We start from the raw sequence: 18,849 nt of genomic DNA on the forward strand, positions 1-18,849 counted from the left end.
TGAGTGGAAAGGAGGGCTGCAAGAAAAGTTTGAGAGCTGAGCCCACCTGCATGCGTTGCCAAGGATGGTCCCCGAGGGGAAGAAGAAAAGAATAGACTTTGTGGGACCGGCAAGTGGTTTGGTGGTTGAGGCACTGGACTCCCACATGAATGACCATGGTTCAAGTCCCAGGCCTGGGGGCTTGCTTTCTCACTTTCCCTCTCTATGTCTCTCTGTGTTTATCTCTCTCTGGTAAAATTAAACTAAATGAATAAATAAGTAAAATTAAATAATAATTTTTTAAAAAAGAATATATTTCGTGTATTTTGGTGGGGCCTCATCCTGAATCTCTTCAGATTTGGTTTCTCTGAGTCTATCTTTATTAGGCTTCACATTTTTTTACCTGCTTAGACACTTAGACTTCAGTACCTTCAAAATGCTTACTTTCAAAAAGATGTTTACATTCTGTAAACAAACGGTCCTTGTTAGGTGTCTTGGCTTTTAAAGTTTCCCTAGTAATTTATGTTCTGCAAGAAATGAAATTGAACCGTGCTCCTGAAGAAACTTGATAATGTCCTTCTTGGGCAACTGCTCACTGCACAGCTGCTCCAGCCACGTCCACACTGAGCTCCCACCGCCATCTTCCCTGCTGCCCCCAAGGTAGGCCACTTCTAAATAGAAACACTTTTTTTCTTTTTTGGGGGGGGAGAGTGACTTTTTGCTGTCGGGCACATGTGCTTGCCGGAGAGACAGAGAGACAAAGCGAGAAATCACCTTCTAGGAGGATGGCCATGCCGCAATCCCTTCTCCTCCATCCTCCTCCCAGGATCTTGGGCAGGTATGCGTGTGCCTGGTGTGAGTTTAAGCCACCGGGTCTGAGACCTGAACTGTGGTTGACTACACGGAAGTCCAGCAATGGAACCACGACGACATCTGCGGGTCCCCCAGAAACTTTGATGAGAATGCTTTCAGCAGATAAGGATTTCAGAAAATGGAAAAACAGGGGCTGGCATGTGGCATGGTAGTTAAGGGCACTAGACTCCCACATGGCTGACCTCAGTTCGAGTCCCGGACCTGGTGGCTTCCCTACTTGCTTTCTCTCTCTCACACACACACTCTGTCCCTCTCTGGTCAAGTGAAAATAAATAAATAAAAACACACATAAAGTTAAAAAAAAATAATTCTTTAAAGAAAAGAAAATGGAAACACAGCAAGGGATATGGACTACCTTCCCTTTTTGTTTTAGAGTTTTCTATTTTTCCAGAGACACATGCGCTCCCTGAAGAGAGACAGAGAAAGACACAGAGACAGGGAAAGTGAGAAATACCCAACTTCTTGCAAGGGGAATGGTCCCACTGCAATCCCTTCTCCTCTACTCTCTGTGGGGGATTTTGAGTGCCCATGCATATGTGCCCAGCATTTTTTTTTTTTTGAGAGGTTTTTACTACAGGGTGCATGTGCCCGCCAGAAAAACAGAGAGAGATGGAGAGACAGAAAGCGAGAAATCACCCCCCAGGGGAGATGGCCACACCGCAATCCCTTCTCCTCCATTCTCCTCTCAGGATCTTGGGCATGCACGCACACACGCCCGGCATGAATTTAAGCCACCAGGTCTGGGACTTGAACTGCGGTTGGCTACATGGGAGTCCAGCGACATAGCCATTACGCCAACTGCTGGTCCCTGCCCAGCATGTTTTATAAGCTGTTGGGTCTGGGACTCTAACTGCAGAGTCAGCCATGTAGGATCCAGTGCCTTAACCACCAGGCCACCTGCTGGCCCTGGAGTCCCCTGTTTAAGAAACATGTCACCGGGACCAGCAGTTAGCATAATGGCTATGTCGCTGGACTCCCACATAGTCGACCACAGTTCGTGTTCCGGACCCAGTGACTTAAAACTCACGCAGGGCGTGTGTGCGTGCGTGCCCAAGATCCTAAGAGGAGAATGGAGGAGAAGGGATTGCGGTGTGGCCATCTCCCCTGGGGGGTGATTTCTCGCTTTCTGTCTTTCTGTCTCTATCTGTCTGGTGAGCGCATGCGCCCTATAGCAGAAACCTCTCCAATAATAATAAAGTAAAAAAATGAAAAAAAAAAGAAACATGTCACCAGGGGAAGTCTTCTGCTTGGCCATCCAGTGGCCTCACTGTAGCATTTCCTTTATGGTATTTTGTCTTAGTCGTGCACATCCGGAAGCTTCCTCTCATTAGCGTACTAGGTGGGTCTAATGCGTGGAGAGACTAGCTGATGCGATTCCCAAGGGGCCAGGGTAGAAACAAGGTCATCTGTGTTTGAATTTAGGAAGTACAATCTCCTTTCCAGTGCTTAAATCTTCCTTTCATTTCCTGTCCAGTACAGAAAACATACACTCCCCCTAAGAAGGTATCTGAGAAGCTGATGATAAAATCTCTAGGTAAAAGTGCAAAGATAAGGGAAACAGCCTTGCAAGGCTGGCGACCAAGTATGTGCAAAGGAAACCGCTTGACTATGGGCATCAGCCAGGCATCAGTCTCTGCTGAACAGAGCCAAATCCGCTCTCAGTCCTGCGGCTCAGACCTCCCCTTCCCTCTGTGCCCTGTCGGTGAGCACTCTCCCTTCTCACTGACGCTTTTCTCGGTGTGTTTATAGCATTAACCAGTTTTCAGAAATCTTTTGATTTTCGAGTCAGAGGAAGAGTGGGAAAAAGCATGAGTTTCGGAGCCAGACACTTGGTTCCAAATCTAGAGCCTACCTCTTCTTAGTTGCATGCTTCTTAACCATTCTGAGCCTTATATCAACTGTTAAAAAATTGAGATTAGTAGGTGGCATGGGGGTAAAGGTGACTGAATTCCTGTGGCTGCCTGCACAGTTCAAGTCCCAGACCTGGCAACTTGAAAATCATGCCAGGTACGTGTGCATGCATGGCCAAAATTTCAAGAGGAGGACGGAGGAGAAGGAATTGCAGCATGGCCATCCTCCCTGGGGGGTGATTTCTCACTTTCTATCTCTCTCTCGCTCCCCCTCTCTCTCTCTGGTGAGCACTCACACCATATAGCAAAACTAAAAGAAAAGGCAGAGAAGATATTAATATATCTACATCTTAGAGTTATTGTGAAGAGAAAAGGAAATATGATTCTTACAAGAAATACGAATCTTACAAATAACACTCCCTTATTTCCTATTTCTATTCATAAGGCCAATAGTCTTATAATGATATAATAACAACAACAATAATGTTTATTAAGCTCTGTTAACTAGTATTATGCTAGAAACGTTGGTCTTCATTCATTCCTTTCTTCCTTCTACGAGGGAGAGAGAGAGTGAGAGAGAGAGAGAGTGCGTGCTCACAAGGTCTTTACACTGCAGTCTACTTCAGCCTCAGCCCCCCCCCCTCCAGAACACAGGCACACGTGCCCTACATACTCCGGAAGGTCTCTGGAAACTCCAGGGCCTTCCGTCTGGGTGAGCCTGGCAGAGCATCCCGGTCTTACCGTGTCCCGGTCGGTTCTCCTCACTTTGGTCTTTCGTTACTATTATCTGTTGAACTCAAACTGACCACGTAATGCTCTTGTCTGTTTCTTCTCTTCCCTGCTGTTCTGTATAAACCTGAGTTTTGTGTAGCAGCCAGAGATTATCAGCAGCTCAGACAGCTCTTGACGCTGGTGGAAACCTGCACATCCTATTCCCGTCTCGTAATTACAAGGCCTCTCCTGCACACCACTGGAGTCCTTCTGAAGCACCCTTTTCATTAGCTCACTGCTCTGATTAAGGGTTTACAATGACCCTTTAGTGTATGTCAGATTGAGAGATTAACTCCCAAATCCCTAGTCCCACAGTTAGCACCCCCCCCCCCCAAGGTTTTATCGGGAGCATCAGATTCTCCTTCTAACTCTCCACCTCAGGTCTCACCCACCCACCTCCAGACATGAACACATCCCACCCACACCCACAAATCATTGCCTGTTTCTTTCATCTAAACTTTGTGTATGCTTTTCCTCTCTGAATACAACAATTCTTTCCTTGTTTTCCTTCATCTAAATCCTACCATTCTTTTAATATATATATTTAATTATTTAACTTTATTTATTATTATTATTATTATTATTATTATTTTCCAGTTCGATCAGAGAGAGAGAGAGAAAGTGAGAAAGCAAGTCACCAGGTCCGGGACTTGATCTGCAGTCAGCCATGTGGGAGTCCAGCACCTTTAACCACCACACCACCATGCCGGCCCCTAAATCCTACAATTCTTTTAAGGTCAAGTTCAAAGTCCATGAAACCTTCCAAGACCAACAAACCAAGCCTAAAAGCAAGTTAATATTTGTTTATTTTCAGATAAACAGGTTACACCATCTCCGTCACTGTAGATTATAGTATCTCAAGGACAAGGAAACTGCACTTTAGTACTTTAATGTTTCTCATCCTCTCTAAGCCTAGTTGGGCCTAAGGTAACAGTAGGTACTCAATAAATGCTGAAATAAGTCACCCTTACAATGATTAGATGCCATAAAACTGGCCACCATAAAAACTCCTTGGATATGGAAAGGTTTCAAATCAGTATGTGAACAACCTTTGCTTAATTGATGCATACTACAGGTAATGTTCATCTTTATTTAAAACTCATGCATTTTTAGAAGAATTACTTGTTTAATTTTGATTATTATTCTTTTAATTTGGCCAGAGAGAGGAGAGAAAGAGAAAGTGAGAAAGCAAGCTTCCAGGTCCTGCACTTGAACTGCATTCGGTCACCTGGAAGTCCAGTGTCTTAACACTGCATCACTGCCGGCCCCAAAACTCATGCAGTTTTAAAAAGCCAGCCTATTCAAGAAGAGTCCAAAAATTCACAATTAAAGTTACATAAAGGATGATTAGAAGGACCAGCAGATGGTGTAATGGTTATGTCACTGAACTTCCATGTTGTCAACCGTGGTTGGCATCCTAGGCCTGGTGACTTCAAACTCACGCCGGGCACGTGTGCATGCATGCCCAAAATCCCAAGGGGAGAATGGAAGAGAAGGGACTGTGGCATGGCCATCCCCCCTGGGGGGTGATTTCTCTCCTTCTGTCTCTCTGTCTCTCTCTATCACACGCGCCCTATAGCAAAAATCTCTTTATAAAGAAAAAAAGGATGATTAGAATGTGGGTAGTTAAATAAAACTATTTTATGAAGGAGTGAGATAATTGCACAGTTTAGTTTTCAGAATGACTGAAGGTTTATCTTCCTGATTATGAATTTTTCTGCCTTTTGAAACTTAACATAAAAATATCTATCTTGTTGGGTCAGCCCCAAGGGAGCCAAATCCCACATAGACCATCCAGGTTAAAAGGATGATTAGAATGTGGGTAGTTAAATAAAACTATTTTATGAAGGAGTGAGATAATTGCACAGTTTAGTTTTCAGAATGACTGAAGGTTTATCTTCCTGATTATGAATTTTTCTGCCTTTTGAAACTTAACATAAAAATATCTATCTTGTTGGGTCAGCCCCAAGGGAGCCAAATCCCACATAGACCATCCAGGTTAGAGTTCTTGGTTTTTTTTTTTTTTTTCTTTTACTTTTATACATTTATTTGATGCTGACTTTATTCCCGTGCCATAAGTTTTTGTTTTTTTCTCAGTTTCTTCTGGGATATCTTCTTCTTCTGTGCGACTTCCTCTTCCAGTTTAGGAACAATTTACTCCTCTTTAGTGAGAGTCCGCAGGAGGAGCACATGTGTGAGTTAATCCCCCCATGAGCTCTGTACACACGATGGCGCATCTTGGGTACCTTGTTCAACTGAATGTGCTTAATGACAGAGAATCTACATCTAACCCCTTAAGTTCAGCATTACTCTCTGCATTTTTAAGCATGTGCAGTAAAAATTCAGCATCTTTTTAGGCCACCGACCTTGCGTCCCACCCCGCTGTTTAGCTTGGGCACATTTACCAACTCCACCATTGTAACGACAGAATGGCACACACGGCTTCTGTAAAGTGACATCCTTCAGATACTTGGTGGCTTTTCAGATATGCATACCCTTGATGACCTGGGCAATTTCACGAGTGTTCTTAAAGTGAACACGAACTTTTTTTTTAATTTATTCATTTTATTTATTTATTTATTTATTTTACTTTTTTTGTTTTTAATGAATTAATCCACATTCATACACTGAGCATTGTCACAGCATACAAACTGTGATTTCCCATCCAGAATATACTGCATAGTGGCTTAATCAGACGTGTTAACACAACGATTTGACCCTCTTGATTTGCATGACTTTGTGGGGTTCTCTCGGTCAGGTGAATAGTGAAGCATTTTTAAAGATCACCTAAGGCCACTTATGAGAAGAGCCTGAGGTTAGAATTCTAACCCTGATGGCTTGAAAAACATGCTTGGCATATGTGCGCGTCCCAGATTCCAACAGGATGGAGAAATAAACGAGAAAGGATTGCAGTGTGACCACGCCCATTGTGGTCTCTCTGTCTGTCTCTCGCTGGTTAGCACACACATCCAGTGACAATAAAAAAAAAATAATGATAATAAAAAAGAACATATATCTTGCACAAGTTGAGAGAAAAACATTCAGCGAAGATTTTTTTCAGTTACTATTGTTCTTATATCTTAAAAAAAAGCTTATATAATAAGTGTAAATTAATTATATAATTAATTAAATTTTGTTTGTTTGTTTGAAAATGTTTTTTTCAGAGGGTGTGTGTGCTTGCTGGAGAGAAACAGAGAGAGAGAGAGAGAGAGAAAGCAAGGAAGCACTCCCCATGGAGCGTCGTCCTGCCTCAATTCCCTCTCCACCCTTTCTCCCTCCTTTCAGGATTTTCAGCACGCATGCACACACATCTGGTGTATTTCTCAAGCTGCTATATCCGGGACTTGAACCTATGATTGACCATATAGATCCAGCTGCCTTAGCAATGGCCGTGGCTGCCCCTGATTTATTTTATAATAGAAATATAAAACACAGCATGGCTTTCCTGTGTGCTGATTTAGATGAATGGATGGAACAGCTGTTAGTGAACCTCTATAAAACACCAAGGAGGAAGGTCGACTGGTCTTGTGGTGGTTAAGGCAGCTGGATCCCACATGTCTGATTGTGTGGTTCTATTCCAGGATCCAGTGAGTTTAAAAAACATGCTGGGTGCATGTGCGTGCCTGCTCAAACTCCTGAAAGGAAGAAACAGAGGAGAAGGGATTGCAGCATGACTGTTCTCCATGAGGGGTGTTTTCTCACTTTTCCTTCCCTCTCTTTACCGCTCTCCTGTGAGCACACGTGCCCCCTAGAAAGAGAGAGGGGGAAAAAAAGAGAAGAAAGAAAAGAGAATTGAAAGAGAAAGATGAAAAAGAGAAAGAGGAAGATAAAAGGAAGGGGAAAAGGAAAAATAAAAAGAAAGAAAGAAAGAAAGAAAGAAAGAAAGAAAAAAGAAAAAGAAAAAGAAAAAGAAATGGCAGAGGAGCATCCTAGGATTTAGATCCCAGGGCGACCCAAAGCATGCTGGGTGCCTAGTTAGCAAGACGGCTATGAGGAAGATTGCAGTGTAATGAGGCCCTGTGGAGGGTCTCTCTCTCCTAAAAGAAATGAAATAAATACACTAAAAAAGAGAGAGGAAGAGAGACAGAGAGAGAGAAAGACTGAGGAAAACAGAACAATTGCAGACTAGAATCTTCCATGAGCTCTTTGTGGAATAAAACCAAGTGGCACGAATACATTCTTGATTGTCACACACTCCTATGACTTACGGTATAGGAAGGACAGACATACAAAGACGTGTGGCCCGAATACTTCTTAGCTCAGGGTTCCAGCCAGGGGCTGTAGTTGAGCCTGACATTCAGCTTTGGCTTCATAGCTGGCAGGAAGAGATGACGGTTTATGTGTCTCTTGCTAGTCGACAGTTTAAAAACCACCAATTCTTTAGGAGAGGAACTTCTTTCCAGGATCAAGTTGCGAGAGAAGCTGACTCCGGGATGCTGAACAGCAAAGGCCGGGTGAGTGGTCAAAGGAAATTTCAAAAACATATGGCCTTTCTCGTCGAGAGACAAGAGCGTAATGTTCTGAGATCATTCTGTGCAAAGAGCTAATTTGATTAATGGAGCTAATGTGATTCAATCTATAGAAGCTTTTGATATGATGATACTGAGGAGGTCAGGAAGAGGGCTTATATGGGTTTTATGTTATTTTATCTTTGTTATTTTATTTTTAAAAGCTGAAAACAGGTGGTTTTGAGTGGTGCAAAACGGAGTTTCAGGAAGTCAAGTTGGCAAAGCCAATACTTACTTTACAACTTGTTCTAATCTTCTTTTATTCTGTTTTGGTTTATTTGTGGATTAAAAATTAAATTAAGTAGTGAATATTTTGTGACCTTAAGTAAGTTAATGTTTTTACAAATATTGAATGCTTCTGGGGTGTTTGCTGCTGATGTGGGTTAGTTGTCTCTTACTATTCTGCTATTTGTGTGTGTTAAAAATTTTTTTTTATTATTATTTGTATACTGCCAGAGGGCATGTGTGTTCTCCAGAAAGAGACAGACAGAGAGAGGGAGGGGGAGAAAGCACGCTCCCATAGGGCGTGGTCACACTGGAATCCCTTCCCCTCTATTCCTCCATCCTGTTGAGATTTGGGGCATGCGCAGATGGGCACACACAGCCCTAGTGTGTCTTTTTCAAGCTACTGAGGCTGTGATTTGAACCACGGTTGGCCATGTGAGATACGGGTTCCTTAACCTCTGGGCCCGGGGACTGGCCCTTCTATTCTATTTATCTACAGAGCGCTAGTAAGGGAGTCACGTCTCAATACAAAACACAAGCTCCCCAAGGCTTTAGCTTCTGGGGGTGCTGGAAGATGAAGGCTAGTCTGGTGGAATTATTTCTATAACTTGTCAGTGCTTTCCTCCTCAGGCTCCACTTCCCCAGTGAGACTCATTCACATTGCCTCCATCACCTCCAATCTGGGCCACAGGAACGTGCCGTCCCATTGCTGAACTCTAACCCAAGTCTGGCCAGACCAATCATTCCTCACCTCCCCTCAGCATTCATGCATTCTCCTATTAATCCAGCAACTTTGCTGTGCTGGAGCCTCTGGACTCTGAGCGCAGGATGAATGAGGCAGACCAGATGCTTTCCGTAAAGGAGGAGAAGACACAATAAACCATGCACAGGAGAAAGCGATTGCTAATCCTGGGTACCATGAACAGGCTGCTCACAAGGCCCTCCATCTGCCCTCTGTCTTGCAACACAGACTTGTGTTCATAAGAACTTGCTTGCTTTAAGGGAAAATAAGAAGAGAATACTTATTAAAGATCCAAATACCAAGGTATTTATACGTGATTTTTTTTTTTGAGAGAGATTTTTGTTAGAGTGCACATGTGCTCACCAGAGACAGAGAGAGAGAAAGCGAGAAATCACCTCCCTGGGGGAGGATGTCCACATTGTAATCCCTTCTCCTCTATTCCCCTCTTGGGATTTTGGGCACACATGCACACGTACTTGTGTGAATTTCAAGCCTCTGAGTCTGGGACTTGAACCATGGATAGCCACATGGGAGTTCAGTGACATAACCATTATGGCATCTGCTGGTCCCTACACATGATGTTTTACAAAGGTTTTCATTTTTTTTTTTTTTAAAGATTTTTGCTAGGGGCTGGCAGGGGGCATGGTGGCTAAGGAGGCTGGACTCCCACATGGCTGACCATGGTTCAAGTGCCGAACCTGGCAGCTTGCTTTTTCACTTTCCTTCTCTCTCTCTGTCTCTTGGGTCAACTTCAAATAAAATGAAATAAAATAATGACAATGAATAAAATTAAATTTAAAAAAAGATTTTTGCCATAGGATCCATGCACTCACAAGAAAGAGACATAGAAACAGAGAGGGAGGGAAAGTGAAAAATTACTCCCCAGGGACATGACTCTGCTGCAGTGCCTTCTCTTCGACTCTCCTCTAAGGATCTTGGACATGCATATACACACACCAGGGTGATTTTCAAGTCACTGGGTCTGGTACTTGAACCACAGAGTTGGCCATATGGGGTCTAGCAGCTTAATCAGCATGCTACCTGCTGGCCCCAGGTGTTCATATTGAAACGACTGTGCTGTAGCTTCACAGAGGTGGCATTTGTCCCCAGCCTCTTCTGCTCTGCAGGCTCGACCTCCTTGCGTGTTAGCTCTCAGAAGCTATTCTAATGCTTGTCTTGTCTCGTAGACTCAACATTTTTCTCTTTTCAAATATCTTTGCCAAGAAGCCCTCAATTTCAAACAAATCAATGGCTCAGCAAATTACCTAATTCAGGCTAGAGCTCTACACATCTCTGGCTCAGTCTCAGAATGCTCAAGTGAAAAATGTTCCTTGGGACAGGTGACCCCTAAGAACTTGGAAATAAAGTGACTTTTGGAAAAGTTCCACCATAAAATCAAAACTTCAGAGGGATCAGAACACAGACGTGCCGATCTCCTTAACGATTCTCAGTCTGATTAAAGACCGTAAGAATACGACAGGGATTTTTATTTATATAAGTCATGTGCTACTGTGATACAGGGTATGGTAGCAGAGAGAGCTAAGAAAATAGCAGGCTGGAAGGCCAGAGGTGGCATTGTTCCCTGCGGACAGGATGCAGGGCCTTCACCTGGTGGGGGTACCCACCAGTTATTAAAATAAAGCAAGCAGGGACCAGCAGATGGTGTAATGGCTACGTCACTAGACTCTCACATAGTCGACTACGGTTTAAGTCCTGGGCCCAGTGGCTTCAAACTCATGCCGAGCACGTGTGCGTGCATGCCCCAAATCCTGAGAGGAGAATGGAGGAGAAGGGGGTGCAGCATGGCCATCCCTCCTGCAGGGGGTGATTTCTCACTTTCTGTCTTGCTCTGTCTCTCTGGAGAGTGCACACACACTATAGTAAAACATTTCTCTAAAAGAAAATGATAAAAGAATCAGGCAATTACATTCATAGGTTATTAAACATTTGAATTGTAACTCCCCTTTCTGGATTATATGTTCATTGGGAAACACGCTGATGGTGCACGCGGCTTCTTAGAGCCACAGAGGAGATCAGGTCCCGTGAACCCTAGCCCACTTGTCCGTTGTGTTTCTTATTGAAGTGAACACAGTAGAATTTTGATGAATGTAATTCAATGTCTTGTCAGCACTTTTCCAAAGTCTGATCAGACTGGGAACGTGGGCCAAATCTAGTTGTGAAGTTCCAAAAAGCTGTGGGCTATATCAGAAATTCATTCATGTATCCCACTGAAAATTTTCAAAAGCTTCTTACAGCCCAATTGCTGAGCTTAAGAATTTAACACTAAGTAAAATAGATGGATCCTGACCGTCAGTGACATTTCAAGCAAATAGGCACAATAAAATGTGACAAAATGTCTTGGCATTAATGTCTGCAGAGAGGGAAATTTTGAGTGCAGAAGAAATGACGAGGCGTCGCAAGGCTTTGGAATAAAACGTATCTCAATAGAAACCTGCATTAGAATTTGCCTGGTGAGGTGGGTAGGAAGAGAGAAGATAATGGGGGGGGCATGAAGGGGAGGAGAAGCGGGGTAAGATAAGGGGGACTTGGAGGGACTTGGTTAGGCTGGCATTTCTGTTCTTTTTCTTTTTCTTTTTTAGTTTTTGCTATAGGGCGTGTGTGCTCACTGTAGAGAGATGTGAGAGAGGGAGAGAGAAGGTGAGAAATCACCCCCCAGGGAAGATGGCTATGCCACGATCCCTTCTCCTTCACTCTCCTCTTGGGATTTTGGGCACACACGCACATGCACCCGGTATGTTTTTCAAGTTGCCGGGTCCAGGACTCAAACCAAGGAGCTGGCCATGTGGTACCCAGCACTCTATCCACCATGCCATCTGCTGGTCTCTAGGCTGGTATTTTAAATGCTGGGAGGAAAGCAAGACAGAAGGCGGACAAAGGGCCTCATGACCAAGGTTGAAGGAGTGTGGGCTTCATTCTTAGGGCAAAATATAGAGCCAATGCATAGAATAGCAGTGAACTAGCATACTCAGACTTGCATTTTTAAAAAATTATTTTATTTACCTTTATTTACTTACTTATTTTAATTTGGCCAGAGAGGAACAGAGTTAGAGAGAGAGAGAGAGAGAGAGAGAGAGAGAGAAAAGGAAGGAAAGTGATTAAGCAAGCCACTGGGTCCAGGACTCAATCCATGGTCGTCTGTCAGCACCCTTAACCACCACGCCACCTGCTGGCCTCAGACTTGCATTTTAGAAAAACCTCTGGCCACACAGCCTCTGCACGAAGGAAAAGTGAGGGGCAAGCATGGACATAGATGGGACAGGGAAACCAATCTAAAAGTGATTGTCACTTGTGTGAGGAATGATGGTGGCCCACAGTAGAGACAGGGATAGAGAGGGGCATACAGATTTAAAGACAGTTCAGAGGTAGAACTGAGAGGGCTCGTGGGTGGATTATGTATGGGTGGGTGGTGAGGGAGGCGGGAAAGTTGAGTATGACTTCCGAGCTGCCGACTTGGCAACTGAGTGGTGGTGAGAGGCCCCCTGACCTGGATGCTGACCTTTTATTTAGCCTCTTCGTAGACATGGAAAAAGGAGAGTGGTGTGTACCGATGACGGGAAGGGTCATCTCCCACCAGGGCGCACAAAGGAAAGAGTAAATGCAAAGGTGGGGATGGCCAGCCCTTTTCCGGACTTGACTAACCTTCAACCGCGAGGAATGGAAACACCTGGAAACGAGCACGAGCTGCTTCTGTCCTCAGGGCTCTAGGAAGCAGCAGCCTCCCAATAGTAAGACACCAAACGATAAATGGAATATTGCTGATTTAAAACGCTTACTGTAGGCAGCCCTGCCGCCGAGTGGTTAAGGGAGCTGGAGCCCACATGGCCAACTGTGCTTGGAATCTCAGCCCTGGTGGCTCATGAGTGTGCGTGCTCAAAATCCTGACGGGATGGCGAGATGGAGGAGGGGGGATGGTGGCATGACCGTGCCCCATTCAGGAAAAAATTTCCCTCCATCTCTGTCTCTTTATCTCTCTGTGGCAAGTGCTAGCACCCTCTAGCAAATAAAATAAAACAAAAACAAAATAAATGAAATAGTTTCCTAAGTTTCTGTTTTTATTCCTCTTTATATTTATATCCCTCCTAGAAGGTTTGTTGTCAACATTCACCATCTTCCTTCTTTGTTTATTTCCTTGCCTTTAATACTCTATCAGCCTGTATCAGCCTGAATTCTCCAAAAACCAGAACCAACAGAGTACATGTAGATACAGACGAGGTGGTTTGTTATGGAAACTCTCTCTTGTGATTATGGAAGTCAAAAAATCTCACGATCTGCCACCTGTGAGCTGGAGAGCCATGAAAGCAGGTAGTGTTAAGTCAGCCCTAATCAGAAGGCCTGAGTCCGGGACAGCCCATAGTGTAAGTCCCAAAGGCCAAAGGTCCAGGAACTGGGAGCTCCAGTCAGGGTAGAAGGCAGCTGTCCCAGTGCTGAAGAGCGTGGATTCGCCCTGCCTCGGCCTCTCTGCTCTATTCTGACCCTCGCAGACTGGATGAAGCCTGCCGGCATTGGGTGAAGGCGGATCTTCCTTACTTACTGTACTGATTTAAATGCTAATTTCTTCCAGAAACACCCTCCGAGACATACCCAGAAATAATGTTTACCAGCTATCTTAGTCCAGTCAAGTTGACAAATAAAATTAACCATCATATAACCTTTGGCTGGTCTCTTACAGTCCCTTTCAGGCAACATAACTACTTTGTTTTCGGACACTCAAATTCTTGGGTTATTCCATTTTTCAGTCCTAATGATTCTCTTTTTTCTTTTTCTAGAGAGAAATTTTTTTTTTAATAATTCTTTTTTTTTTTTTTTTGAGAGGTTTTTGCTATAGAGTGCCTGCGCTCGCCAGACAGACAGAGAGAGACAGAGAGGTAGAAAGTGAGAAATCACCCCCTGGGGGGGATGGCCATGCTGCAATCCATTTTCCTCTCGGGATCTTGGGCACACACGCACACGCGCCTGGCCTGAGTTTTAAGCCACCAGGTCCGGGATGCAAACCGCAGTCGACTACATGGAAGTCCAGCGACACGGCCATTACGCTAACTGCTGGTCCCTAGAGAGAAATTTTTTTGCTAAAGGGCGTATGTACTTGCCGGAGACACAAAAAGAGAGAAAAAAAAGTGAGAAATCACCCCTTGGGGGCATGACCACACCGCAGTCCCTTCTCTTCCACTCTCCTCTTGGGATTTTGGGCATGCACATACATGCACCCAGCATGAATTTCAAGCTGCCAGGTCCAGGACTTGAACTGTAGTCGGCCATGTGTAGCGCCTCTGCCATTATACCACTTGCTAAGTTCTTAATGATTTCTTTATTCTCGTAAATTATTGAATTCTGCATCCTTTTAGCTGGCTCTTCCCCCAGCCCACCTGGCAAAAGACACTATGTTTATGCTGTGGGTTTATCTGCGCACCCTCACCAGCATTCCAGACACTATTATAATACTCAGATGGGGTCTTTGGAGGTTTCAAGAAGTAGCTTTTCACTTCCTCTGGTATATATATATTTTTTAATTGTAAAGAAAAAAAAAAGAATTAGAGTCAGTTACATTATTTCTTTTTCATAGATTTGAATCTGATGTGAAAATATATAGAAGTGACATGATGTGATTAGAAAAATAGATGATAAGATTTGTGTAGGAAAACAATCACGATGAGGTCCTCGTTTAAAGTAATTATCAAGGCTGCCAGGTGGCATGGTGGTTATCATGTGGCCGACTGTGGTTCAAGTCCCAGACCTTGGGGCTTACTTTCTTGTTTCCCCACCCCCCCTCCTGTCTCTACAGTCAAATTAAAACAATAATAATAATAGGGACCAGCAGATGGCATAATGGTTATGTTGGTAGATTCCCACATAGTTGACGGTGGTTCAAGTCCTGGACCTGGTGACTTAAACCTCACGCTGGGTGCATGTGCATGCGTGCCCAAGATCTCAAGAGGAGATGGAGGAGAAGGGTATACAGCATGGCCATCTCCCGTTGGGCGATGATTTCTCTCTATCTTTCTATATCTGGCAAGTGCATTTGCCCTATAGCAAAAATCTCTTTCAAAAAAGAAATTAATAAAATAATAATAAATAAAAAATTTCAAAAGTAATTATTGGGCCAGCCATTGGCATGGTGGTTAAAGTGTTGAGTCCCACATGGTTGACTGCATGGTTCAAGTCTTGGATCCAATGGCTTGAAAAATACACTGGGTGTATGTGTGTGCCCAAAATCCCAAAAGGAGAAATGGAGGAGACGGGACTGTGGCATGACTATCCCCCATGGGAGATGACTTCTCACTTCCCTTCTTTCTCCTTCTTTCTCATTCTCTTTCTCTCTGTCTCTCTCCAATTAGTGCATAAACCCTCTAGCAATTTTTTTTAAAAAAAAGTAATTATCAAAAAAGATGCTACCATTATTTAGTAAGCTTTCGGCAGCCTTCACATTAGGACTGTGAAAAGGGCACTTATAAATGAATAATCACCCATTTCCAACGGACTCAGCACTGCCTGAAAGTCCTAATAGACTCTTCTGATTCACTCATTTTTCATCTCTCTTAAATGACTGTTCAGAAACTTTCCTGCTTTCTTCAAACCTCTAATTCTTTCACCTCCCTTCTCACCCTCAGCTAAAAAAAAACCGAGTAAATTGAAGCTATCAGCCAAGAACTCTCTCCTCTGCCCATAAATTAACCACCTGGCACCTGCATCTGGCCTCATGGAGCTTTCTGTTAATCAGGTGGTGCTCTTCCTCCCTGGCCTGCCGGTCCCACTCCGACCACGGCTGCCATCATCGCTGCTCTCCTGTGGCTCCCACTTCTCCCTTTCAACTGGATCCTTTCCAGATTACACTCAGTCTCTCCCGTCGTAAAACAAAGCAAAAAAAAAAAAAGGAAAAAAAAAGAAAAAGACCTGATTTGTACTTTCCAACAACCACCATGTTTCTCCCCTCTCCTTTATAACCAAATTTGTCAAAAGGTGCGAATAGTTATGACTTCCATTCCTGTACTTCTCGTTGTCAGTCTAGTCCCATCACACGTATGTAGTTCCTATCAGGATTTCCAGTGTTCTTTTTTCTTTTTAAAGAAATTCTACTGCAGGGTGCATGTGCTCATTGGAGAGAGAGAGAGAGAGACAAAAAGCAAGAATTTACCCCCAGGGGAAATGACTGCACCACAATCCTTTCTCCTTCATTCTCCCCTTGGGATTTTGAGCATGCACGTACATGTGTCTGGTGTGAGTTGAAAGCCTCCAGGTCTGGGACTCAAACCATAGTGGACTACATGGGAGTCCAGTGACATAACCATTATGCCATCTGTTGGTCTCACCAGAGTTCTTCCAGTTTTGTAGAGGTTTTTGCTATAGGGTGCATGCACTCACCAGAAAGACAGAGACAGAGAGACAGAAAGCAAGAAATCACCCCCCAGGGGGGATGGCTATGTCGCAATCCCTTCTCCATTCTCTTCTTGGGATCTTGGGCATGCACACACCCGCGCCCGGCATGAGTTTAAGTCACCAGGTCTGGTACACAAACCACGGTCGACTACATGGGAGTCCAGCGACATAGCCATTACGCTAACTGCTGGTCCCTCACCAGTGTTCTTAATGTCATTTCATGATCACCTTACCCAATCTCCAAACAGCGTTTAGCACAATAGCAATTTTCCTTTTTTCAAAAAGAGGTTTTTGTTATCGGGTACATGTGCGCACCCTGAGATACAGAGAGACCGAGGCAGTGAGAGGGAAAGTGAGAAATCACACCCCCCCCCTAAGGGAGAGAGCCACACCGCAATCCCTTCTCCTTCATTCTGGTCCTGGGATCGTGGGTATGCATGCACACATGCTCAATGTGAATTTCAAGTGACCAGGTCTGGGACTCAAACCACAGTCAGCCATGTGGGAGTCCAATGATGAAACCACTACACCATCTGCTGGCTCTACAATTTATTGTCCTTCTCAAAATGCTCATTCTTTGGCCATTAAAGGTCAGCATCCCTTTAATGCTTCGTCCTGAACACTGTTCTTACCCTGTGCTCTACTTGAGATGAATAGACTTCTATAGTTTCAGTCTGCCAGTAGCTTCAATCACTCTCTGTATGATAACGGCTCCTAAATTGACGTTGCTAGCCCAAGCTTCCACTCTCAGTTCTAGATGGTGTCTACTTCTCTACTCGGGTGTCTCAGAAGTTTATCAAGCTTATCATGTTTGTGTCTGACTTTGTCGTCTTCCTGCCCAAAGCTGGTCTTTTCTCACTCCTCCCTATTTCAGTGAGTGGAACCACAATGCAGATGCGCAAGCAGTAACCAAGGTAATGCCCCCAAGGATTGCTGTGTGCACCTTCCAAATTCAGCACAAGTCTCCAATTTCCCTTCCCGGGTGAGCCTTGACTTCCCCCCAGCTGTCACACTCTGGCCTGAACAATTTCTAGGGTGCTTCAGTGAAACCAGGTAGCTGTCACACTCTAGTCTAAATAATTTCTAAGGTGCTTCAGTAAAACCAGGTAGCTGTCACACTCTAGTCTGAACAATTTCTAAGGTGCTTCAGTGAAACCAGGTAGCTGTCAGGTTTTCTTTCAGGTCTTCTTGCCTTCTACCCTCAGGTTGAATTAGTGCCAGTCACGGATTTTCAAAGTATATAATAATGAACCATGAGTTAATAATAAATGCTTGCTTAATGACTTCATTTTAAAATATTTATTTAATTTTATGTATTATAATTATTATCATTTTAAATTTGCTATAGGCGTGTATACTCACCAGAGAGAGACACAGAGAGAGAGAGAGAAAGTGAGAAAGCAAGCTGCCAGGTCCAGGACTCGAACCACAGCCTACTATATTAGAGTCCAGCACCCTAACCACCATGCCACCTACTGGCTTCTTTATTTTTAAATTTTAAAACATTTGCCAGAGGGCACATGCATTCACCAGAGACAGAAAGAACTAGAGAAGGAAAATGAGAAACCTCCTCCCACGGGGAATGGTCACACTGCAGTCGCCTCCTCCATCTCTCTCTCTTTTCGCGATTTCAGGCACACATACACCCGGCGTGTGTTTCAAGCCACTGAGGCTTGGACTTGAACTGAAAAATCAGCTATAGGACACCTAATGACTTTATATTACGAGCAAAATAAAACTTTACCTGCAATGTCTAAATTCTTACATTATCTATTGGTTTTTATTTAAATTATATTCTGAGTAAAGCTGACTTTTTGAAAGTTTCTTTCTTTCTTTTGTGAGAGACAGAGAGAGCTCCTTGCCAGGTCTCAGCACTCTGTGACCTCCCCCAGCCTCCCAGACAGCCGTGCACAGGTGTGCGTGGGCAGGCCCAGTGTGTGTGACCTGGAACCGGAACCTGGGCCTTCCACATGGCTTCAACATCACACCATAGCACCCACTACCTGCACCACTGTGGCTTGACCTTGGGCTGACGCTTTTTGACAATTCAGTGTGCAGTTGACTACAATTAATTATTAAATGGCAAATGATGAGGATTTTAAAAGACTAAAATGGTCTGAAAATAGTATACGGAGTAGATTTTTTTGAAGGGTGTGCACCAATAAACAAAAACTGATTGTAAACCCCTATTTTGCATACAATTTGAAGTGAAGAGAAAAGTCAATCCTAAATCAGAACATTTCGAAGGAGACTCTAACACGAAGCAGATGCACGTGAGGAACTACGTGTTTTCAAAGGTTCCTCATCAGGCGATACTAGAATCACAACGTACAAACAGCACACACAGTAGAACAGTCTTCAGATCTCAGAGTGCTCTCATACTGAGAAGTCATCCAGTGTGTAGGAGTTTGTTTTCTTTCTTTCTTTCTTCTTTCTTTTTCTAGTTTTTGTTATAGGGCTGGTACACTCACCAGAGAGAGAGAGAGAAAGAGAGGGGAAGTGAAAAATC

General features: G+C 43.9%; 1 pseudogene; it reads right to left on the minus strand.

Moving 5' to 3' along the window:
• LOC102490974 (peptidyl-prolyl cis-trans isomerase FKBP3-like) overlaps positions 1 to 5,890 on the minus strand; it is a 30,391-nt pseudogene extending 24,501 nt beyond the window's left edge.
• Positions 5,891 to 18,849: the final 12,959 nt, after the last annotated feature.

This window comes from Tupaia chinensis, unplaced genomic scaffold (assembly GCF_000334495.1).
Source record: "Tupaia chinensis unplaced genomic scaffold, TupChi_1.0 Scaffold000685_1, whole genome shotgun sequence".
Lineage (NCBI taxonomy): Eukaryota > Metazoa > Chordata > Mammalia > Scandentia > Tupaiidae > Tupaia > Tupaia belangeri.